This window comes from Sorex araneus, chromosome 1 (genome assembly GCF_027595985.1).
Source record: "Sorex araneus isolate mSorAra2 chromosome 1, mSorAra2.pri, whole genome shotgun sequence".
NCBI lineage: Eukaryota > Metazoa > Chordata > Mammalia > Eulipotyphla > Soricidae > Sorex > Sorex araneus.
Window position 1 is genome coordinate 201,305,582 of NC_073302.1, and position 26,911 is coordinate 201,332,492.

General features: G+C 38.6%; 1 protein-coding gene and 1 pseudogene across 9 annotated transcripts in view; one reads left to right on the top strand and one right to left on the bottom strand.

Moving 5' to 3' along the window:
• GALNT13 (polypeptide N-acetylgalactosaminyltransferase 13) overlaps positions 1-26,911 on the bottom strand; it is a 725,693-nt gene that overhangs the window by 587,896 nt on the left and 110,886 nt on the right. The window lies entirely within an intron of this gene.
• LOC105943422 (small ubiquitin-related modifier 1-like) lies at positions 12,042-13,005 on the top strand (annotated as a pseudogene).

Here is a 26,911-nt window from a genome sequence, read left to right on the forward strand (position 1 = left end):
TTAGGATTAAAAGTAAAAAACAGAATCTTCAAAAGATTATGAGGAATAGTTAGTGAATTAGAAAAAAAGACAGTGATAGCCTCTAAGACATATAACAAAAGTATTATAAAGATAAAGGAATGAATTAACAGTTTAGAAGAGATTCTGTGAAGATAAATTCTGAGACTTGTCTGTTGGATACAAACAGTTTGAGAATATAAATGGTCTTCCTAAGAATTTTTGATGCAGTCATAATAGAATGACCTAAATAAAGTTCTCAAGAGAGATACTTCAAATACTACAAAAATTATCTCTTAATGTCTCCAGAGATATCTGAACTTATGCTTTGGCACACAGTGCTTTGTGTTAAAATTATGTATGGAGAGATAAAATGAAGATGAGGTTATTGATAATAATGAACATAAAACTTCAAATTAGTCCAAAGTATTAACTCTCACCCTAAGGAGGCTACCATCTAACATGCAGTTTCTACTTCACATAAGATAATAAATATGAACAGGTACATCAATAAATAAGTTGTAACTCAGATCAGAGAAAAAATTGCAATAGACTGAAGCAAGTTATGAGGACAATTATGTTGATAGCCAACAAGATATTAATATTTTACCCTCCCTTTTAAAGCAATAAGAAAATGTTTAAACAAATCATGATGTAGCAGATAGCATAATATCCATCCAGTAAAATCATTTTAAGGAATATTTAATGATGCAGGAGCATATACAAGATATAGATCCTAAGAATTGAAATAGGATATAAAAATGAAATAAACTAGGATGTTTATTAGACAGTTAAGTATTTTTTAAAAAAAACTATAATAACAAATATTTGGTTGGTTTATAGGTTATTTTGAAATATTATTATATATTTTCTATATTAAAAAACACATTTTAAACAGTCTCACTGTAAGGGGAGCAAATAATCTCTAAATTAATCTTTCATACTGGGAACTGTGTATTATATTGAAGTGATTTTTATAGCAATATTTCAAAACCGTCACACTTCAAGGAATGGGATTTGCCTTTTAAAACTAATAACTTCAGGTAAATTAAGGATTTTTGAACTAGTATTTTTCATAGAGGTATTTATAATATCTAAAGCATATTTCAGTATATCTACTTAATACATAAAATGGAAGAAGAGTCTGCTCAGATTTCATGTTAGGATAATCACAAATGTTTTTCTACCATACTACTTTATGTTCACAAACTCCATTCATCGTATTAATCCAATAGAATCATAATTATAGGTGTAAAGATAATATATAGAATATAGCCTCCTCCAGTGAAACAAAATAAAATTAAGGAAACTGTAGTAACATCATTTAATTTTTAGGTGAACAATGTGGTATATTTTAAAGCTTTATTTACACATAAACATGGTCAAATTCAGTGATAAAACAATACCTTCCATTCTTTAATCATGAAAATAAATCATTATATTAGATACGAAATATTCAGGCATGTACCAACTTTGTCATGTTTCAAATCAAGACAATTGTAGTAAAGTCTATATACTAACAGTAGTAAAGTCAATATTAGAACAATAAAGGACTTATTCTCCAATCTAGAGCTGTGAATAACCTGTCAAGTGTTTCATCAGATATTTTATAGACATAAAGATTTTATAAAATAAATAAAATAAAAGGCAGTCTCTTGCCCACATTCCTGGCTGTCTTTCCCGGGGACCCTTGGAGGGGATGGGCTCCAGCTTCCCTCCCCACCCCAAGCAGAGCTCCTGGTGGCCGAAGACCACTGGAATCTAGCTACAGCCATGCTGGAGGCCCCTCTCCACACGTTCGAACAGGCCTCATGTATGAAGGTACCAGCAGAGGAACCCAGGTGTGTGTAATCCCACCAATGGCCAACATCCAGAGACTTAAAAGCAAGCTCCCAGAAGTGATATCTTATAAGCGGTATCGTATTACCTACTTGTCCCTCTGGGAGAAACTAGCAAGCTACTGAGAGTTTTATGCCCACAAGCCTTGCAAGCTTTCCATGGTATATTCATATGCTAAATCCAGTAACAAGCTGGATCTCATTCCCCTGACCCTGAAAGAGCCCCCAGTGTGACATCATTGGGAGGGCCTAGTTGAGATAGACTACTAAAGATCTCAGGGAAAGAACGAAATGAGAGGTTACTGAGCCCTCCCGAGAAATCGGTGATTAACAGGATTTCGTGATTGTGATCAACAGATTTTTGAATTTTTATGAAATAAGTAATCAGAAGAAAGATGTATCAATATTGGTAACATTGATAATGTGAAAATTAAAACGTCCCTTATATTTTAATATACAAAATACATATAGGTCAAGGGTCTGGAGCAATAGCACAGCAGGTAGGGTGTTTGCCTTGCAGGTGGCTGACCGGGATTCAATTCCCAGCATCCCCAGCATCCCATATGGTTCCCCGAGCACCACCAGGAGTAATTTCTGAGTGCAGAGCCAGGAGTAACTCCTGTGCATCGCCGGGTGTGACCCCAAAACCAAATAACCCCCCCCAAAAAAATACATATAGATCAAAACATTCAATGTGAAAATTTAGAAACAAACAAAAAAGTCTCAAAAAAATCAGGATTAGAAAGTATTATATGGGGCTGGAGCAATAGCACAGTGGGTAGGGCGTTTGCCTTGTACGCAGCCAACCCGGGTTCGATTCCCAGCATCCCATATGGTCCCCTGAGCACGGCCAGATGTAATTTCTGTGTGCACGAGCCAGGAGCAACCCCTGCGCATTGCCAGGTGTGATTCAAAAAGAAAGAAAAAAAAAAGAAGAAATGGATGACATTCTTCAAAAACTTATAACAAACACAACTAACTACTGTGTAATCAAAACTACGGCAATATCTAAAGTCAGTCTGAGAAATAAAGAATCTGGGATGAGAGCTGGAGAGACAGGAAAGAGCATAAGGCACGTGCCTTGCCTGAGGCCTCCCAGGAGCCAATCCCTATAATTCCAGGTGGTCTCCAGTCAGAAGTGATCTGAATCCCTGAGTACAGAGTCGGGAGGAGTAATCACTGAGTAACAAGAGGGCTGGAATAAGCCCCTCACCAAAAAAATAAAAAACAGAAATGAAAAAGAAAAACAAAGTTGGAAGGCATTGCATATTCTATCTTTTAATCTAAAGTAACAGTAATCAAAACAGCATGGTGGGAGAAAGAGACAGTGTAGTAGGTAAAGTACTTCTTTTGCATGCAGTGGACAATAGCTCTATCCTGAGCACCATTTAGGGTTCCTGATAACAGTCATCCCTGTGGGGCTGGAGCAAGAGTACAGCCAGTAGGATGTTCGCCTTGCATGTGACAGACCCGAGTTCTATCTCCAGCATCCATCCCTAAGCAGCACCAAGATTAATTCCTGAGTGTGAGTCAGGAGTAACCACTGAATATCGCTGGGTGTGACCCAAAACCCCCCCCCCCAAAAAAAAAAAGTGATCCTTCAGCACAGAGCCAAGAGTTAAGTAGGTCCTTAGCACTTCCTGGTAGTAAGGCCAAGAAATAAAACAAACAGAAACCCCAAACAAGCACAGTACTAGAATAATTAGAGACTTCCAGATCAAGGGATTCAAATTGAGAGCCCAGTGATTAAACCTCACATTTGGGAACAATCCATGACAAAGAAGTTGGGTATGTGATGAGGATTTAGGAAAGTCTTCTTACAAAAGGGTTGTGTGTGTGTATGTGTGTGTGTGTGTTTGTGTGGAGGGGGAGGGGTTGTCAATCCTTGCCAAAAATAAATAAATAAATTGGATCCATATCTCACACCATCGACAAAAGTTAATCCGATGTAGATAGAAGACATTGATGTTAGCCAGAATCCATAAAATACATTGAGAAAAACTCAGGCAGAACTCTCCATGCACCTCAGTAGTGCCATGCGTCTTCCATGATTTGACACTTTTTGTTTTTTAATTTTATTGAATCACCATGTGGAGGGTTACATAGTTCTCAGGATTATGTCAGTTATACAATACTCAAACACCCTTCCCTTCACCAGTGCCCCTATTCCATCACCAACCAGCCCAGTATACCTCCCGCCCCCTCCCGCCCACCCCCGTCCCCGCCCTTGTAAGTGATAAGTTTCACTTCGTACACTTTATCTTGGTTACATTCTATGTTTCAACACATAACTCGCTATTGTTGCTGGGGTTTCCCCCCAAAAAGAAAAAGACAGTCCTATTGTCAAAGAATCATTTGATAGTTCTCCATTGCTGAGAATGTAGAGATATTAAGTCCCGCTGTTTGTTACGTAGCTTTTCTATTTTTTTTTCCCCCTCGTCCCGTGCCACCGAGTTCACGCCTGTTTAGTATTCACCGCGCTGCCTGACAAAGGGAAAAAAAAAACCGAAAAAGATGGTTATTTCCCGTCATCATCCGGCGTGGGGCTCTGGCTTAGTTGATAGTCTGGTAGAAAGTCTGCAGTTTCTGGAACCAAAGTAGTGCGCTGGTATCGGCCCCGGCTCGAGATTCCACCAGCGTCCAGCTGTTCCATGTACATAATACTTTATTCCCTTGTATCCCATTCCCATGCCACCAGGTCCGTGTCAACTTAATGGACATAATACTATGGTTAACGCCACGCCGCGTTTCTTCCCGAGAAAGAAGGATATTTCTTCTCAGCTGGCGTGGGTGTATGGCTTAGTTCAATCTAGAGAGATGGCTACCACTTTGGTTGCCTTCAATATTTCAACAAAAAACTTACTATTCTTGTTAGGGTTTCCCACCAAAGTCCAACCCATTACTAAGGAACCATTTCATATTGCTGATGATTAGATGACATTAAATCGCGCGGCCACGGCCACGGCCGCGCGGTTTTGGATTTCTGTATAAAGTCCAGGGAAAATTCTGCCTGAAATTCTATCGCTACAATCTTTTACCCTTTTATGGTGCTCATAAGATGGGAAAACCTAGAGAAATACCGGGCCCCCGCACGGGCGGCCTGGCGGAAACGCTCAGTTCACATACTGCAAGTTGTCCAGTGGGCTGCTGGTGTCCAAAGCAGTTCCCTTGTCCTCCTCTGTCATACTGGAGCGGCGGGCGCGGCGAAGTGGGAAGCCCACGTGGATTTGACACTTTTGGCAAAGATTAAAAAAAAATAAACAAATAGCACTACACCAAAGTAAAAGGAGTTTCCAGGGCAAAAGAAACTCGAGTTAAAATATTTGCCATTTCATAATCATCAACCTATATTTAGTACTTTGTAATAAGAGCAGTTAGAAAAGATCAAGCTAATAATGAATTCATTCAATCATTAACCACAAACCCACTATGAGACAGGAACCATTTAAGGATATGAGTAGACAAAATTAATAAAATTGCTATATAATGTTTTCTCTGCTGAGTCTTTTAGTGACAATGAATGCCAGTGGTAAAATAAAAATCTTTCTATTCTCATAACATTGGTGAACTAATTTGATAAATATTTTTGGCCTAACACTGCTCCAGTCTTTCAATGAAAATCAGATCTTTCCCTCCATAGATAGGAAACTGTTTTGGTTTTGTGTACTCGCTTTCCACTTACTGGGATAGCACTAATGTGCAGATATTTCATTTGTATAATTCTGAATTCCTCTTTCCTTTACAATACAAGAATGTATTCTTTATTTCCAATCCCTAGTTCTAATACAAATTAAAATTCTAATAGATTTTCAATGAGTTGTCTGAGATTATTAAATTCTAATTAAAGCATTTTGATATTATTATTTTTCACTTTAACAGCTTTATTGAAACTAATTTAACTTTATAAAAAAATTTCTATTCACCTAAAAGGATTTCACTTCATATAAAGATTTTAAGTATTCAGAGTATATTTCATTGCGTTTTGCAATATTCCTTCATTGTTCAACAATTGAAAAACCATAATAAATTTTAGAACATGTTTATCATAGTAAGAAGCCCTGTTTTGTAAGCTGTCATTCTTATTCCTTCTCAACTTCTCCAATCCTATACTTGAACCTGCAAATATTTCATGTGCACTTCTAAAATGATAGGAGTTATTTTAAAATATATAACCACTTTATATTTTATAAACAATTTTACATACTTAAATATAATAATTATCATAAAATTTAAAAAATAATTATTTAAGGGCCAAAGAAATAGTACAGAGATTAGGAAGCTTGCCTTATAGGTGTCCAATCCAGGTTCGATACTTGGCATCATATATGCCATGAGCCCACCAGGCAAAATTCCTGGCTGCAGAGTTAGAAGTAACTCCTGAGCATTGCCAGTTTGGGCCCCCATCAAAACAAACAAAAAAACCATTAAAAAATTATTTAGTGAAAAAGATAAAACATAGACTCAGTGATTATTTTTTCATATTTTTATTTATATATTTTTAAAATTTGCTTAGATGTCAATACAAGCAAAATGCCTATATTGTATATTGCAAACAGGAATATATCTATCAGGTTTCTTATAGTCAAGAAGCAGTCCCTCTATATTTCTTACTCTGTCTGTCTCAGTCCTACTTGGACTACTTTGGGCTTTGCAAATCTGGTTCTATCCATTTTCTGCTTAGAGAAGATTTAGACTATTATTTCTATTTTTTATCTTTTAATCATTTTACTTTCAAACATCTATTGTTGTGTTTTAAGTGAGACTCGGAAAGGCCTATTTTTTAAATTTAATTTAAAACACTACTTCAAGAAATAAAAGAGGACACTAGGAAAAGGAGACACATCCCTTGTTCATGGATAGGGAGAATTAACATTATCAAAATGAAAATACTGCCCAAAGCAATATATAAATTTAATGTGGTCCCTATCCCATGACATTTTTCAAAGAAATAGACAAACAGTCATGAAATTCATATGGAACAATAAACCCCCACGAATAGCTAAAGCAATCCTTGGGAAAAAGAAGATGGGTGACATCACCTTCCCCAACTTCAAACTCTACTACAAAGCAGTAGTAACTAAAACAGCATGGTATTGGGCTAGAACTAGAACCGCAGCCCAATGGAACAGAGCTGAACATTCTGTCACAGAGTCCCAAGTATATGACCACTCAATCTTTGACCAAGGAGCAAGAATGTGAAGTAGAACAAGGAAAGCCTCTTCCACAAGTGATGCTGGGAGAACTGGAAAGTTACTTGCAAAAAAACGAACTTTGACCTCTGTCTAGTGCCGGGCACAAAAGTCAACTCAAAGTGAATTAAAGACGTCAATATCAGATATGAATCCATAAGGTACATATAGAAAAATATAGGCAGAACCCTCCATGACATTGAAGCTAAAAGCATCTTTAAGGATGAGACAGCACTGACCATGCAAGTGAAAACAAATATAAACAAATGGGACTACATCACACTAAGAAGCTTCTGCACTTCAAAAGAAACAGTGACCAAAATACAGAAAGAGCCCACAAAATGGGAAATAATATTTACCCAATACCCATCTGATAAGGGATTAATATCCAGTATATACAAGAAGACACTAGTAGAATTGTACAAGAAAAAAACCTCCAACCCCATCAAAAAATGGTGAGAAGAAATGAACAGATGCTTCCTCAAAAAAAGAAATACAAATGGCCAAAAGACACATGTAAAATGCTCCACATCGTTAGTCATCAGGGAGATGCAAAACCTATTTTTTAGTATTTGTTTTTGCTTTAAAAAATATTTTTTTAAAAATTTTCATTAAGAATTTTGATTTATTATAATAATCTTTTCAGGTAAACAATGTTAAAGGTTCTGGCCATTTCTCTCTCTTCTTCTAGAATCATGTAATGTGATTGTTATTTCTCCTCCATAGAGGTAACTCAAGATTATTTTAAAAATTTTAACCACAATGATTTAGTACACTTTTAAAGACAGGGGTTCATCCATACAACATCCCAACTCATTGTCAGTGGTCTGCTCTCCTTTGTATCTGAGTCCCCTCTCAGCATAGTCCTAGACTTTGGTAAGTTTAGTTCTATAAGTCAGTTCTGGGGTCACCATTCACCGATTCTGATGCTATGTTTCTTTACATCCCACATGTGAAAGAGTGCACTCTCAATCTGTTGGTTTCCTGACTGACTTCACTCAGTTCCATCTATATCATGGTAAATTGCATGATCATTTGTTCTTGAAGTCAAGTAGAATTCCATACATAGACATCCCAGTTTCTTCACTCCTATATATTTAGATATATATATTCAGATATACAGTTTCTGTTTAGACTTGATTTATGCTTTCTCTTTGACTTTCTGTCTTAAAAAATGTACTAAAGAATTGTGATTTACAGTTATTGATAGTTGAGTTTTAGACATACAGTATTCTAGCACCAATTCTACCACCAATGTCAATTTTAGTCCACCAATGTTCCTGGGTTCCCTCTACCCCCAAGCCTGCCACCTCTGACAGACACTTTTTTAACCACCGTGATTTAACATACTATTAATGATAGGGGTCCATGCATGAAACGTCCCAACACAGATGTCTGCTCTCACTGCACTCACCAAGTGAGATTTCAATGTTGTTGAAGCTCTAGATCTCATTTGAACAAGCTTTATCAGGACTGTTGTTTTGAAGTATACCTCTGCCATATTAGTTCTGTAATATAACACTACATTCATGGATCAATACAGCATTCTATAAAATACCTCTACAACCCACTAATTTAGAAATTTTAGGGGGGCTGGAGAAACTGTACAGCCGGAAGTGTGCTTGCCTTGCACACTACAAACCTTGATTTGATGGCTGGCACCCAATGTAGTCCCACTAGCTCCTCCAGAAGTAATTCCTGAGCATAAACACAGGAGTATCCTTTGAGCTTAGCTGGTGTGATCCGTTTTTACCAAAAGGATATGCATATCTTCAGATCCACAAAAATCCCTACTTAAGTTAAATATTTTCAATTAACATAATTTTTATGATTCACTGTATCACACTGTCAATCCATTGTTCATCGATTTATTCAAGTGGGTGCCAGTAACCTCTCCATTCATCCCAGTCCTGAGATTTTAGCAGCCTCTCCTTATTTGTTTTTCCCAACATTTGGAGGATCTTTTCAGGGAGAGGGGAATGAGACCTGTTAATATTACTGTATTTGGCATATCGAATACACCACAGGGAGCCTGCCAAGCTCTTCCATGTGGGCAGGATACTCTCGGTAGCTTGCCGGGCTCTCCTATATATATATATATATATATATATATATATATATTATATATATAATATATATATATTATACACACACACACACATTTCCCTTTATGATGATGTATCACACAGCCCAGGAATATGTTCACTTATGCATGAGGCTTGGCTCAAGCATGTGGAAAGCAGCCTGGAGCGTGGTGGTGGCTGGGTAGTGGAGGCCAGCTGCTGGGGCTGGGTCCCTTGGGGCAGAAAGGGCCCTCACCCACCCCCTCTGGGGTACCCCTGGTGCAGAGTCAAGTGGCATGATTATGGGGGCCTCATTTTATGCTCCCTTTTGGGAGAAGCAGATGTGAGTTCTGGACAGTGCTTGATGAGGAAACTATCTGGAGGTTGGTTACGGGTGTGACCCCTGGGTCACCAGAGATTGGGGGAAGCAGGCAAAGATCTCATAATGTGCTGTTATGATTATTTTGCCTAAAAGGAGTTTGAGCAAGATTAGTCAGAGACCATCATAGTTCTACCTTCATGTCAGAGATCAACAGCCTGCAAATTAAGAGTGAACTCTTCCTTTCCTCTTAACAAGTTTTGAGATATAGGGGACAAAAATGAACACTTTTATGTCACATTCCTAAATCAAGAAAATAGGTCTACACAATGGAATACTATGCAGCTGTCAGGAAGGATGAAGTCATAAACTTTGCATATAAGTGGATCAACATGGAAAGTATCATGCTAAGTGAAATGAGTCAAAAAGAAAGAGACAGACACAGAAAGATTGCACTTATCTGCGAATATAAAACAACAGAATGGGAGACTAACACCCAAGAATAGTAGCAATAAGTACCAGGAGGCCTGCTCCACGGCTTTGAAGCTGCCCTCACATGCTGGGGGAGAGGGCAGCTCAGATAGAGAAGGGAACACCACCTAAAGTGTAGTGGGAGGATCCAATCAGGATGGGAGAGGCGGGCTGAAAGTAGACTATAGACTAAACACGATAGCCACCCAGTATCTCCATTGCAAACCATAACACCCAAAAGGAGAGAGAGAACAATAAGGAATCCCCTGTCATGGGGGAAAGCATGGGGGGGAGGGAGGGACAGAATGGGGAGGGGGGATGGACCGTGGGGCCATCAGTGGAGGAGAATGGGCACTGATGAAGGGATGGATATTCGAGTATTGTATAACTGTAACACAGGCACGAAACTCTCTAACTGTACCCTCATGGTGACTCATTAATAAAAAAATAAAATTAAAAAAAAAATAGGTCCCTTCCTGGATGCTACCTTAATCAAGGGACCAAAGACTTGGCTCCTCCTTCATGTTTAAGCCCTTGAATTGGATCTGCACTCAGCTCACAAACATGTGTGGGCGGGCATGCACACACACACACATACACACACACATACACACACACACACACACACACACACCACGGAGAGAGATAAAGAGGGAAAGAGAAATAATTAATCTAAAAAATATACGTAAAGCTCCAGGAACATATACCTTAACAACAATTTATTATTATAATTCATTGTAATTTTATTCATTGCTATGTGCATGTGAGCTGGCAAAGGGATAATGGGGAATTGGAAGCAAAAGTACAAAAGGTCAAAATATAAATCAAAGGTCAAAATTTATTAATCTTATTAATTTCTGAGCTCTTTTAAACCATTAAAAAACATTAGTACGTGTAGTATCGTAACACATACTTTGTACATGTGTAGAATTGCACCCCTGAGAAATATACAGTAATGGGAAACACTATACCTCAATTGAAAAAAAAATCAAGCTATTTTAGGCATATATATACTCTTAAACAAAGTTAACTATTTTTACATGCCTTCCTTTGTGTATGACTATAAACATTATGAACTGAAAATTCTAGTAGTTATCATAATTTATTCATGGCAACTGCAATACTGACCATGCATATTTTTAAAAAATCACTCTCTTCAACCAGTCCCAAAAGATTAAGTCAAGTATTTTTAAAAACAAACAAAAACTCCTGTCCATATTAACACTTTAACTCACTAGTTTCAATATTTGTCTCAACTAAGGCACCATGACTTACAACACTATTAATAATGGAATTATATAAAACTTTCCAACATGCTGTCCCCTCAATACCACTCTTTCCTCCTGCAACCCCACCCTGCCGTTCCTCTACCAGGTTAAGTTCAGTTCTTTTCTCACATCAACATGCAAAAATTCTCCCTTGGAAGACCAAGGATTAACCAAACAAAATGAACAAACATAAACTACATAATAACAAGTACATGATTAATGTGTTCATGCTACTAAAAAACCTGTTTCAAAAAAATTTTTCCAGAAGAGCTGACACAAGAGCCTACTGTCAAAATTTCAAGAGAGCAAGTCTATCTTTGTCCCTGGATTTGTAGGTTAGGAGCCAATTAGTCCCCCAGGCAGCACTAGAAGAAATGTGAAGAGATCAATTTGAGATTACTGGTCAGCAATTCTATTCATTTTCTTTAGATCTCCTAATTTAGAGCAGCAGTGAGGAAATCTTGTGGAACACAATTGCGTAAGTCTAGCTTTGTAAAACCTTAAATTGCCACATGAGATGATGGTTTTATATATAGCGTGAAACTAGATGAATCACTAGGAAATATTTCTCCTGGCTGAATTTATACAGCCTACCAACCAGGGAGATATGATAGGGCAGGGGTGACACTGAGAGTGAAGACATGAAAAAACTCAATCCAAGATTTCAGGGTAGATAGTCCTATATGAATCTGAATAAATGCATCGTACTTAACTCTAATGAAAACTGGTGTTTAGTGATGGTAGATTTCTTTATTGAACTTACTGGAAAAGAGCCAATTTTTTTATTAGTGCATCCCATTAATCTGACCATGAAAAACATAAGATTATATGTATATGTCATTAATTAACAGATATAATCATATAAACTGTAATTACATGCATCGTATGTTATGCATATGTCTGATAAAAAGAAAAGACTTTCCACTGACAATTTAGGAGGTATCATGGTGTACAATACATAAAACTCAAAGCTATTTTATAGGATAACAGTGAGATTCACTTTAAAGTGAAAACAACTACACAGCTTTAAGAAATTCAAGAATCTTACTCTCAAAGACAGGAAGTTCCAATGAATTCACTTAAGTTTCTTTTGGGAGGGGGGCTTGGAGGGTCACACCTGGTGATGCACAGGGGTTACTCCTGGCTCATGCACTTAGGAATTACTCCTGGCAGAGCTCGAGGGACAATATGGGATGCTGGGAATAGAACCCGGGTCAGCCTTATGCAAGACAAACACCCTATCCACTGTGCTATCACTCCAGAACCATCACTCAAGTTTCTTGGTGAAGGTCAAAGAGCCACTGACAATCACACTCCAAAAGAACTGGGAACGGAGAGAAAAGGTGTGACTGAAATTTATCAGGATCAAGTGGGGTGATTCAAGAGTTTAGGTAATTTTTTAAGTTTTTTTTCTTTTATTCTCAATCCTATTTTAATTTTTTTTTTAATTTTTGGAATGGGTTGTTCAAAAATAAACGATGGGTTTAAAAAAACCCATCGTTTTAAAACATCTGGTAATTTGAATTACGATGTCATTTCTTCATTGTCATTTGTGTCCATTTTTCTGAGTTTTGGTGATCAAACCTTATCACCTTTGTATTACCCTCTCCTTTTAAAAAATGACATGTGTGAGGGCTGGAGAGATAGTATAGTGGGTAAGGCTCTTGCCTTGCATGCAGCCGACCTGGGTTTGATCCCTGAGGTCCCAAAAGTAATCCCCAGAGTCCACAAGAAGTAATTCCTGAATGCAGAGCTGGGGGTAAGCTCTGACTACAGCCCAGTTTGACCAAAATACCACCCCATCCTCCCAAAATGACATGTGTGCGCAGAGAGGCCATCTTTTCCAGAGACTGCTTTTTAAGCCTCGTGCTACGTATGAAGTGCCCATAATGGCCCTCCAACTGGACCTTAAGATCTAACATGTGACTGCTTCCTTCCTAGACTAGGACTTTCAGTTGGAGATGGAAGTTTTTCAGAACTAACTATGAAAAAAAATTACCTTTTCTTAACCTGAAGCTACTTTTAAAATTAAAGGATCTGGAACAAAAGAAGAACATCAAGTTGAAGATGAGATGACAGATAAGATGAGAGTAATGACTAACTGCAAAGGTGGCTCCAGAGAAGAGAAAGCACTTTTAGATTAACGAAAAATCTTGTCAGATCTCTGAAGAGTTCTAATTTTCCTTCTTATTCTACTTCTTTTTTTTTTTTTTGGTAGGTGGGAGGGGTGGAGGTACACCTGGCTGTGCTCAAGGCTTAATCCTATCTCTGTATGCTCTAGAGTCTTGGGTAATAGCACTCAGGGGACCATATAGGATTCCCAGAATCAAACCCAGATTAGCCACATGAAAGGCAAGTGAAATGCTCACTACACTATCTCTCCAGTCCCCCAAAGCTCTAGTTTTCAATAAGTATATACAACAAAAAATTCTGTTTTAATTTGCACGTACTTTCTGTCCTGGGGCATGGGTTCTAAATGAACACCGTCTATACCAGCTTTATCAAAACAAACAAAACATTTTTTAAAAAAAAATAGAAAAAATTTTTAACTCAGACCTAGTTCCTAATAATGAGATCAAAGATCCTGTGTATTAAACTAGTCCTTTGTTGTTGGTGGGCTCCTGGACATGTTGTTAGAGGTGGCTGATCACCAGCTATGAACAGAAGCTGGAACTTTCTTTAACAATACAAAATAAAAACCATATCAATTAGATGGGGCTAAAGTGATAGCACAGCAGGTAAGGCACTAGCCTTGCACAAAGCTGACCTGGGTTTGAGCCTAAGAATCCGACATAATCGCCAGAGAATGCCAGAGTACAGAGTATAAAGCCAGGAGTAATTGCTGAGCACTATCAGGTGTGACACAAAAAAAATACAATAAAATAAAACCACCAACTGGAACCCTACTACCCTTATTCCTACCAACCTATCCTCTTTCCTTCTTATAAATTCAGTCCTGGTCTCAGTCATTTAGCTTTCTATTATTTTATCTGCTCATTTGCTTTTTTCCTTACTTTCAGATAAAAGTGTGATCATCTGATATCTTTTCCTCCTTCTGACTTTTCCTTTAGTATATTTCATTCAAGTTTTTTGTTCCATATTGCTGCTGGGGAAAATTTCATCTTTTCTAAACAGTATCTCCTTGCATATGTAGCTGACTAGTTTTTAAACCAGTCATCATCCTTGGACATTTAAATTATTTCCATTGTTTGGTTTCTATAAATAGTGTTACAATAAACTAATTTTACCTAAATTTCTTCAAATTAATAATTTACCTCTCAACACTGTTACTGCTGTCTATTTTTTTCTCTATGGGCCACCACCAAGCATGCTTAATTGGGGCCACCAATAGGCATGCTATTCCTGGCTTGGTGCTCAGCAATCATTTCTGGTGGGTTGGGGGTTGGGGAGAGAACCACATGGCAGGCCAGGAATTGAACCTGGGTCAGTCACATGCAAGGCAAGTGCTTTACCTGCTGTACAATCACTCCAGTCCCTGTTTCTAATCTATTTCATATAGGTCATTTTCTTTTCCTATACGAATTTTGTTTTCTGGTAGAGGAGGGGCTAAAACCACTCCGTACAGTGCTAAGAGGGACATACAATACCAGGAATCACTGGTCTCCCAAAAGCAAATATGTGTGTGTGTGCCCCAAACCCTAGAGCCGCCTCCTTAGCCTCTAAAGAGTAAATTTGTACCACCCATCCAAACACAGCCCTAGAGCCAAAAACCTCCACAACCCACAATCAGCACCTTGCTCAGGGCCAGACTCCACTGCTCTGTTAGACCCTCATCCAAATATTGATCTGTTGAAAACCTCAGGTATGCAGGTTTTGTGACTGAAATCTTCAAGCTGTCACAGAATCTGGGATGGCTACCATGCCCAATCTCCTTGTTCTTCCGGAAGCCTGGCAGTAATGCCCATGAATTGCCTCTGGACCAAATAAGCTCATTAAACAGCCATGATCCAGAGACTTATGAATAAATCTCATGAGATCAAGAAGTTGTAGAGGTGCTTCTGGAACCCGTGCCAGGCTCTGTCATCCATGGGCCCCAAAGCCACGATCCAGTTAAAAATTTAACTCCAGCTCTACCCCATTCAAAACTGTGGACTTCCTGGAGCAACATCCCAAATTCTATAGCACTGATGAACCAGAGTAGTATACCTCATTGGATGAGATGTAAAGTAGAAAATAGCAGTCTAGATTAACAAAATATAAACACACAAGGCTTAACCCTAACAAAATATTCGTAATCTCTTCTACAAGGGCTTAATGGCACTATGGTGAGACACAATAATATTCATACATCTTCTTCTAAAGAAATATCTTTTGATAATTTTTAGTGAAATATAACAAATAATATAAAATAAATTGTTCAGGGCTTGCTGTAGGGGCAGGCTTGAGTGGTGGTTGAGAAAACTGGAAATAATGGTGGTGGGAAGGTGCATTTGTGGTGGGACTGGTGTTGGGATACTGAATGTAATAAATTATGAACAACTTTTTTAAAAAGAGAATAAATTTTCTAGTTTTGCTTTTGCTATTACTAATTTGGGGGCCACTCCCAGCAGTGGTCAGGGTGTTAGGAGCAGCATGAAATTCTAGAGATGAAACCTCAATTCCAGTATGTAAAGATGCAGTCCAATCATTGTTTTGGTTACAATTCCCTAATAATAAATAACATTGAGCATTTTGTTCATGTCCCTATTACTTATGTGCAAGTATTATTTGGAAAGCATCTAGACAGACCTTAAAAAAATGTTTTTAATTGGGTTGTTTGCTTGGGTTATTGTGGAACTGTTTGAGTTCTTATTATTTCTTGGAGGGCAATCCCTTGTTAGATGCGTGCTGTTTAAAAATATTATTCTTGTTCTTTTCATTATACTGATATTTTTCTTTTGTCCTGCAGAAACTTTTTTTGTTGTTGTTTTATTTTGTTGGGGGTAGGGGGCACAGTTAGTAGTGCCCAAGGCTTACTTGTTGCTCTATGCTTAGGGATCACTCCTGGTAATGCTCAGGGGGCCATATGTACTATGGGATTAAACCCAGGTCAGTTACCTGCAGGGCAAACACCATGCCTACTGTACTATGCAGAAACTTTTAAATTTTATGTACTCCCATTAATTTATTTTTGCTTTTGTTTCCATGAAGTTTTGGCTGAGTTTCCAAAGACATCCTCTTGAAGGCTAATGTCATGGGATACACCAATATGCTTTTTTCCATGTAGTTTTATGGTTATGGTACTACATCAAGTCTTTAATCCATTTTGAATTTACTGTATCTAAACTTAAATAGCTCTTCTATCTTATTTTTTTGCCTGTGGTTGTCATTTCCTTTATTGAATGGGTATGGATCCTTTGTTTTAAATCATTAATATATGAGTGGGTTTATTTCTGGGCTCCAATTTTATTTAATTGATCTGTACATATTTCTATTCAAATATGATATTGTGTTAGTAACTGACTGCACACTATAATCTGAACTCAGGTATCATATGGCATCTTTCCTTTTATTTTATTGTTCGTAGGATTGCTCGAGGTATTTGGAGTGTTTGTGTTTCAATATAATTTTTAACATTATTTGTTCTTTTTATTTAAAATATCTCATTGAAACTTTGATGGGAATTTTACTGAATATGTAGACAGGTAAAAATTACCACTTTAGTAATATTAATTTTCTCCATCCATGAGCACAGTATATCTTTCCATCTCTTTAAGTGTTTTATTAATCTTAAAAATATTTTACAATTTTCATGGTACAGATATTTCACCATTTTATCAAATTTATTCCTAAGAATTTCATTATTTTTGATGGGATCATAAATGGAATTATTTTCTAAATTACTTTTATTCTAAGCTTGTTCTTTATATATTGAAACACAACAGATTTTAGTATAATGATTTTCTAGTCTGCCATAATAGTACCAATTTATTGTTCTAATAATTTTTAGCAAAGTCTTTAGGGTTATCTATGTGTGTTATTATATCAGATGCAAATAATGATGGTCTTATTTCTTTACTTTCTAATCCGGATTTTTTTTCTTTTTGTCTTATCATTCTGTCTCAGACTACCAATGCTAAGTTAAACAGAAGTTAGAATAAATAATCTTGCTTAGTCCCTGACTTTTTTTCTTCTCAATCTACAGGTAATTTATACATAATAAATAAACAGATTTTTTTATTTTATTATTTAAAAAAATTTTATTGAGTCACCATGAGATAGTTACAAGCTTTCATGTTTGGGTTACAATCACACAATGATCAAACACCCATCCCTCCACCAGTGCACATTCCCCACCACCAATATCCCCGGTATACCCTCCCCCTTTTGCACCCTACCCCTGCCTCCATGGCAGACAATATTCCCCATACTCTCTCTCTCCTTTTGGGCATTATGGCTTGCAACACAGACACTGAGAGGTCATCATGTTTGGTCCATTATCTACTTTCAGCATGCATCTCCCATTCCAACTGGTTCCTCCAGCCATCATTTTCTTAGTGATCCCTTCTCTATTCCATCTGCCTTCTCTCCTCATGAAGCGGGCTTCCAGATTTTAAGTGACAGTTCTGACATCAGCATATGTAAAACCCACAATTATCAACCCAAAATGAGTTTACTTCCAGGAAATTCTTTTTGACCTTTTCCCAACAATACTTCAATTGCTCGGGTTTCTTTTTAAAATTTTGTCAATGTGATTTATAATTTTACAAATCTGTCAATAATAGCATTTAATGAATACAAATCCCACACAACACTCTCCACCAAACTTTCCATTTCACTCCACCATTCTCTCACTCACTCACTATCTCCCATCTCAAGACCCACATCTTCTCATATGTCTCACTGACAATATATACACGCTTAGTTCTGTACACTGGTTTTTAATTCTGTTTATCTTGGCCATGTGTTATTACCCAGCTATGCTTCTTCCCCACATCTGAGAAAGGGAATTCTCCATCTGTGTTTCACCTTCTGGCTGACTTCACTCAGCATGATGCTTTCCAGTTCCATTCACGTAGAGCAAATTGCATAATTCACTTTTCTTATATATAAGTACTATTCCACTGTGGATATATACCATAGTTTCTTCATTCAGTCACCTGTTCTTGCACACTTGGATTGTTTCCAGATCTTGGATATTGTGAGTAGTGTTGTGATGAATATCACTGTATCACTGTGTCGCTGTCATCCCGTTGTTCATTGATTTGCTCAAGCAGGTGCCAGTAACATCTCCATTCGTCCCTGTCGCATGCTAGTGTAGCCCATTGGTGTATTGGGGGCTCTTTCAGGGTCAGGGGAATGAGGACCGTCATTGTTAATGTTTTTCGCATATTGAGTATACCCTGGGTAGCTTGCCAGGCTCTGCCGTGTGGGCGGGATACTCTCAGTAGTTTGATGGGCTCTCTGAGAGGATGGAGGCTTTTGGGGAGGCCTCTAATTGCCTTTACAGGTATTCCCAGTCAACCAAATACATGTAAGCTTTTGGTCGACTAGCATGTTGTAACGATCTGCACACTGAAATACACGCACCTGCCTGTGTCTCTGGGCAGCACCTGGGACATCTGCAGCCTGAGGTTGATCTCCTTGAGGTTGATGGAGTGCTTCCAGAGGTTGTTGAGCAGCTGGCAGAGCAGGACCCTATCACGGAGGGTCTGTACCACGATGAACACCTGTGGTTGTTCCCAGGTCACCCGGTGGTTGGCTGACAGCACCCCACAGTGGGTGAGCCACTACTCACACTGCTGCCACAGCTCTATGTACCATGGCACTGCGACTCAGCCTGATTGGGGCAGGTGGCAATGCCACAGCCGCTGCTGCAGTTTCATTGCAAGTCTGAATCTTGCAATGTCCATCAGGAATCACACATAGAGTTCCAGCAGGGATCATGCATAGAGTTCCATGCCTGGTGTGCTGAGCTGCACATTGTCTAAGGTGAGATGGTGAGCCGGGTTCAGGAGAGTGCAAGGGGTTCTTGCCTCCAATCAAAAATGCTATTGTAATTATGGAAAATGAATAGTGAGTGTCTTATGATGGCACAGTTTAGTAATATGTTCACTCATGCGTGAGGCTAGACTCAAGCGTGTGGAAAGCGGCCTGGAGTGTGGAAGTGTTTGGGTCATGGAGGTCTGGGGCTTGGTCCCTTGGGGCAGGAAGGGCTCTCACTCGCCCCCCTCTGGGGAGCCCTGAGTTAAAACAGCTTGGCGTGGAGCCCAGTGTCATGGTTATGGGGGCCTCATTTTATGCTCCCTTCTGGGAGAAGCAGCCATGACAACGTTCTGGACCGTGTCTAATGAGATTATCTGGTGCCCACAGGAGATGGCTTACTTTTCTGAGTAGAGGTTTGAGGTCCATGGAGTAGATGCTTAGAACAGCACTTACTGGGTCATTAGGAGCCTCACTTTTTAGTTGTGTTGAGAAGTACCCATTTTGTTTCCCAAAAGGTTAGACCAGCTGGAATTCCACCAGCAGTGGATGAGGGTTCATGTTGCTCCACATCTCCACTATCACTTTTTATTTTTCTTCTTTGTGTGTGTGTGTCTAGTCTCACCGGTGTGGGGTAATATCTGATTATTACTTTTATTTGCATTTCCCTGATGATAAGTGATGTACAGCATTGTTTAACATACCTATTAGACATTTGTATGTCTTCTTTGAGTAAGCAAAAATTTAATTCTTATCTTAGCACACCAACAGCCCTGGCCCAGAGACACAGCAGCAAGTCCCAGAAGACACCACAATGCCAAAGATCTCTTAGGCCCCGTCCCAGGCCAGTTTCACCAGGGCACCCCTGATGGAACAGGTGCAGTCTCTCCACCTGCTCCAGATGGAATCCCAAGAGCTTCCACAAGCAAGGCCCAGGTATGAGGTTCCCGGACTGAATCTCCAGGCCACATGGCAGAAGAGAACCTGAGCTGTCCCTCCCTGAGTCCCCACCCGCCCAGGAGACCAATGGTCATGCACACAGTTTGCCTCTGGGTGCCATTTTAGTGCACCAGCCCAGGCCCAGAAATACAGAAGCAAGTCCCAGAAGACGCCACAGCGCCAGAGATCTCTCCAGGCCCCATACCAAGCCAGTTTCACTGGGGCACCCCAGATGGAGCAGGTGTTTTCTCCCCGCCTACTCTAGATGGAATTCCGGTGACCAAGAGCTTCCACAAGCAAGCCTCCCACAGCCTCCACATGTGGGTTCCAGGACTGAATCTCCAGGATGCATGGTAGCAGAGTAACAGGGACTGCCCTTCCCCTGGTCCCCGCCTGCCCATAAACTGGCTGTCATGCCCACAATTTGCCTCCGGGCACCATCTTAGTGCACCAACAGCCCTGGCACAGAGAATCCCAATTGAATTCCAAAATGGATTAGTGCCATACAGAGATGTCTCTGGAACCCAACCATTTACAATCTAGAAATTTACATTTACAATTGCGGCGTGTGAGCTCTCGTGATATTCAAAATGAGCAGTGGAAAATGAATGATCTTGTGTCTGCTCCTGGAAGGTAGGCTTGAATGGTGGTGGGAAATTTTGAAGAAAACATAATGCCAAAAATTAGAGAGAGAGTACTGGGGAAATTTTCTTCCATAGAGGCAAGGGTGAGGACTGGGATGTGGGTGGCGGAAAATGTGCACTGGTGGAGGGATGGGTGTTTCATCATTATATGGCTGAATCTTAAACATAAAAGCTTTGAAATTCTATCACACGGTGATACAATTAAAAAAAAAAAGTAATGTGGAGTTCATGCCCAATTCAATCAGCTTAGTCAATGACTAAACAAATAACAGTAGTCCTACATTATTTTAAAAAAAAAAAACCTCTTTATACAATATTTTAATGAGACTGATTTTTTTCTTGAAAAATATTACAAATGCTTTATATGTCTAAGATATCAACTCACTGTCAGAAAAGTAGTGGTTAATTATTTCCTGCCAGGCTGTGGAGTGTCTTTACTCTAATCATCATTTCTTCTGCAGTGTAAACGCTTCTTAGTTTGATGTAGTCCCATTAATTTATTTTTGCTTCCATTTGCTTGGCTAATAGCATTGGATCATTCAAGATATACCCAGATTTGATGTCATGAAGCTCTGTGCTTCATTACGGTATTTACTGAGGTCACTGTCATCCCATTGTTCATTGATTTGTTCGAGCGGGCACCAGTAACGTCTCTCATTGAGAGACTTATTGTTACTGTTTTTGGCATATCCAATACGCACGGGTAGCGTGCCAGGCTCTGTGGCGCGGGCTCAATACTCTCGGTAGCTTGCTGGGCTCTCTGAGAGGGGCAGAAGAATCGAACTCGGGTCGTCTGCATGAAAGGCAAACACCCAACCACTGTGCTATATTTCAGTAATTTTCAATTAACTTTGTCCGTGGTGTGAGAATAGGGTATGAGTTCCTCTTTGCACACACAACTGAAAATTTTCCCATGATGATTTTCTGAAGATGCTTTCCTTGATCTATTTCATTCTCATAGCTCTTCTTTCAAATATTAAGTGGCTATATAATTTAGGATCTAGATCTTAAATTCTATTTCCTTGATCTGAAAGTCTGTTCTTATTGTAGTACCATACTGTCTTGGTGACTATAGCTTTATAATATAATTTAAAGTTAGAAAAAATACTCCTATCTTCTTTTCCTAGGATAGTTTTGGAAGTTCTCGGAACTTTATTACTTCGTATAAATTTCAGCAGCATCCAATCTGTATTTTAAAAAATGTTATGGGCATCTATATAGAAACTGCATTGAATATATATGTTGCTTTGGGTCAGAATATCATTGTTAAATATTAATCTTTCCATTCCATGAATAGCAGATGTGTTTTCATTTCCTAATATCATCTTTCATTTTGTTTATAAGTAAAATATAACTTTCTTCATATAAGTCTCACCTTTTCTGTAAAGCTGATTTCCAGGCAGTTGAATTTTTGAAGTGCAATTGCAAATGGAATTGTGTCTTTTCATTTTCTCTCTTCTATTTTACTCTTTGCACGTATGAAGACCACCGATTTCTGTAGTCTTCCACCTTACTGTACAAGTTCATTGCTTCTTGTGCATAGTCTATGGGGTTTCTAAATATCGTTTCATGTCATCTGCAAATGTAATACTTTGATTTCCAATCTGGATGCCCTTAAAATCTCATTCTTGCCTAATAGCTATGGCACTTTCCAGCACTTTTTAAAATAATAGTGCTGAGAGTTATTTCCTGATCTTAAAGAAAAAGTTTTCCAGCCCTGCAGATCAATAGAACAGAGTTGAATATCCTATCACAAACCCCCAAATATATGGCCACTTAATCTTTGACAAAGGAGCAAGAAATGCAAAGTGGAACAAGGAAAGCCTCTTCAACAAGTGATGCTGGGAAAACTGGATAGCTACCTGCAAAAAAATTAACTCTGACCTCTGTCTAATGCCAGGCACAAAAGCCAGATCAAAGTGGATTAAATACCTCAATATCAGATATGAATCTATAAGGTTCATAGAAGAAAATGTAGGCAGGACTCTCCATGACACTGAAGCTAAAACCATCTTTAATGATGAAACAGCACTGACCATGCAAGTGGAAGCAAACATAAACAAATGGGACTACATCAAACTAAGAAGCTTCTGCACTTCAAAAGAAACAGTGACCAAAATACAGAAAGTTCCCACAGAATGGGAATGAATATTTACCCAATACCCATCTGATAAGGGATTAATATCCAGGATATACAAGATACTTGTAGAACTGTATAAGAAAAAACCTCCAACCCCATCAAAAAATGGGGAGAAGAAATGAACAGAAGTTTCCTCAAAAAAGAAATACAAATGGCCAAAAGGCACATGAAAAAATGCTCCACATCACTAGTCATCAGGGAGATGCAAATCAAAACAACAATGAGATATCAGCTCACACCACAGAGATTGGCACACATTCAAAAGAACAAAAGCAACCAATGCTGGTGTGGATGTGGGGGAAAAGGGACACTCCTTCACTGTTGGTGGAAATGGCGACTGGTCCAGCCTTTCTGGAAGACAATATGGACAGTCCTTCAAAAACTAGAAATTGAGCTTCCATATGGCCCCAATACCACTTCTGGGAATATATCCCGAGGATGCAAAAGAGCACAGTTGAAATGACATCTGTACCTATATATTCATCGCAGCACTGTTCACAATAGCCAAAATATGGAAACAATCCGAGTGCCCTAAAACAGATGACTGGTTTAAGAAACTTTGGGACATCTACAGAATGGAATACTATGCAGCTGTTAGGAAAGATGAAGTCATGAAATTTGCTTATAAATGGATAAACATATAGAGTATCACGCTAAGTGAAATGAGTCAGAAAGAGAGGGACAGACATAGAGGGACTGCACTCATTTGTGGAGTGTAGGGTAGCATCACATGAGGCTGACACCCAAGGACAGTAGATACAAGGGCCAGGGGGATTGCCCCATAGCTGGAAGACTGCTTCATGAGCAGAGTGGAGTAGGCAGATGGAATAGAAAAGGGATCACTAGTAAAATGATGGCTGGAGGAATCAGTTGGGATGAGAGATGCATGCCAAAAGTAGATAATGGACCAAACATGATGACTTCTCAGTGTCTGTGTTGCAAGTTATAATGACGAAAAGTAGAGAGAGAGTATGGGGAATATTGTCTACCTTAGAGGCAAGGGGAGGGTGGGAAAGGGGGGCTATGCTGGGGATACTGGTAGTGGGGAATGTGCACTGGTGGAGGGATGGGTGTTTGATCTTTGTGAGATTGTAACCCAATCATGAAAGCTTATAACTATCTCACGGTGATTCAATTAAATTTAAAATTGAAAAAAAAAGTTTTCAATTTCTTATCATTAAATATAACTTTAGCTATGGTTTTTATCATTGTATCACTGTATCACTGTCATCCCGTTGTTCATCGATTTGCTCCAGAAGGCACCAGTAACCATTGTGAGATTTGTTACTGTTTTTGGCATATGGAATACACCACAGGTAGCTTGCCAGGCTCTGCTGTGCAGATGAGATACTCTCGGTAGCTTGACGGGCTCTCCAAGAGGGACAGAGGAATCAAACCTGGGTTGGCTGCATGCAAGGCGAACTCCCTACCCAGTGCGCTATTGCTCCAGCCCATAATTCTCATCATATGTAAATTTTTATCATGTTGAGTTATGTTTTTCCATTCTTATTTTATTGTTTTTAATCATTATGGGTACTGAATCTTAACAAATGCGTAGCAATACATTTATTTCTGCAAGTGTTCTGCTGAGAATGCCTGAACTTTTGTTTATTAAAGATATTTTCATGCATTTTTCTTTCTTCGCAATTTTTATAAATAGTTTAAAGTAGTCAATACCTTATTGTTATAAGACAATACAGTTTATATATAAAAAATTATTTTAGGTAGTTTTCCTTTTGTTAATGAAGGTAAAAACTTACCTTAGTTGTTACATATGTAAAATATAATTCACATTAACAAGAAGAGATATGGCTCTTTTCTTCTCAACTGTCATAACTTTGTATCTGTAACAATGAAAGGTCTTTTGGGGACTTCTAAGTGAATTTCTTTCCATCACATCATTTGCATATCACCACTTCTTACCTCAGACCAAACATAATCTATATACTGACTAAAAACTAGGTATTTTAAAATAATTCACTTTCCATAGTTTTATTGGAAAATAAAAGCTAGAAACCTATAAACTAACCTATAGTTCATCTATAAACTAACATGATGCTTCAATGACAACTCATTTATTTCCTTTTATACATGGCAAGGAAGATCAAGAGAGATTAATTAATCTGTCTGAGAATAGCACTGTAGCACTGTCATCCCATTGTTTATCTATTTGCTCAGGTGGGCACCAGTAACGTCTCCATTGTGAGACTAGTTGTTACTGTCTTTGGCATATAGAATACACCATGGGTAGCTTGCCAGGCTCTACCATGTGGGTGGGATACTCTTGGTAGCTTGCCGGGCTCTCTGAGAGGATGGAGAAATCGAACCTGGGTCGGCTGCGTACAAGGCAAATGCCCCTCCCCCTGTGCTATTGCTCCAGTATGTTTGAGAATATATCCCTTAATAGAATAGACAAATGTACAGACCATCAGTGCTCATGGACTCTTCTGCACACTTCCAAAGCATTTCCAGGTGCATTACAGTAACTATATTCTTTAAAAATACTTTTACTTTCAAACATGTATTTGAATTTCTCAAACTGGAAGTACCATCAGCTAGCATTCCAAACACATTAGGAATTAGAAGTATCATTTATTGCATTTTAGTTCTAGGTGATCCCAATGTGAAATAAAAAACTGTCATGCAGGATTGGGCTGGAGCGATAGCATAGCAGTAGGGCGTTTGCCCTGCACGCGGCCGACCAGGGTTCAGTTCCTTCGCCCCTTTCAAAGAGCCTGGCAAGCTACTGAGAGTATCTCACCCGCACAGCTGAGCCTGGCAAGCTACCCCGTGGTGTATTCGATATGCCAGAAACAGTAACAACAAGTCTCACAGTGGAGACGTTACTGGTGCCCACTCGAGCAAATCGATGAGCAACGGGATGTCAGTGAGAGTGACAGTGACATGCAGGGCTAGCGAGACAGTATGGAAAGATACTCGGCTCATATGTGACCAACCTGGATTCAATCCCTAGTACTTCTTATATAGTCCTGTAATCTTCACCAGGAGTGATGGCCTATCAGAGTTAGGAGAAAGTTTTGAGTACAGCTTGGTGTGGCATCAAAAACAAAACTTTTGACATGCTCCCCTAAAATGTACTTATGTCACCTAAAGTAATCTTTGAAAATTTGGTAAGAGAACTGATACATCAATATTGAATGGTAAGCTAATAAAGAGTCTATTACTAAAACTTATACATTGAATTTTCCATAAGAATCCATAGTGATCTTTTTTTAACACAAAGTGGTAGTACCACTTTGTCTTCAAAATCCAATCAGTAGCTTCCCAAATTGTATATCAATGAATTGGCTCTTGGTCATTTGTATTTATGTGTAAATTAATAAGTTAAGAACTCCACACCCAAAATGTATCTAGGACGCTCATGATGCCCCCATTCAGTTAAAACATTCCCACCCCCTGTCCTATCTCCCAACGCACATCTTATTGACAACTTAAATTCTATTCTCACTATTGGCCTATATGACTTAATAAAAGTTGTGTTGCATTTCTATATATTCCAAACATGCAAAGTTTTAAACACTTACTTGGCTTAACAAACGTTTTAAGCTATTATAATCTTTATCATGTTTGAAGGACACTATACTATTGTCAAGATTCATTCACATTGGCACAAAACATTTAATAAACCTTAATAGTGAAAAGTGTAATTTAATTTTACAAGTACAGGATAAAAATGACTATTTTTGCCTTGAATCATTAGACTCAGACTAAACATTAGGATTTAAATCAGTAAAACTATACTTTTTATTTGCATAAAAGGTTGTCACAGTTTTGCTGAATCAGATTATAACTTTTCATTGTCACAAGTCTAGTTGTCTCCATTCAACAAATGACAAAGCAATCATTCCAAACTGACGTGATCCATTAAACTACATTTCCACTTTTAGCCAAGCAACAACTCAACCGAGTCTAACAAAGAAACAGACAAAGCCAATTTTTGTCTGGGATTCTAACCAAAGATCAGCAAACCCATGACCAAGTTCATTTATCAAAAACTGATAGACTCATAAAGTTTTTCTCAGAATAATTCTAGCATAAGAAACAAAAATTCTAAGAAACTACATAATAGATTTAGGCCCAGTCACTCCCAAAATTCTTT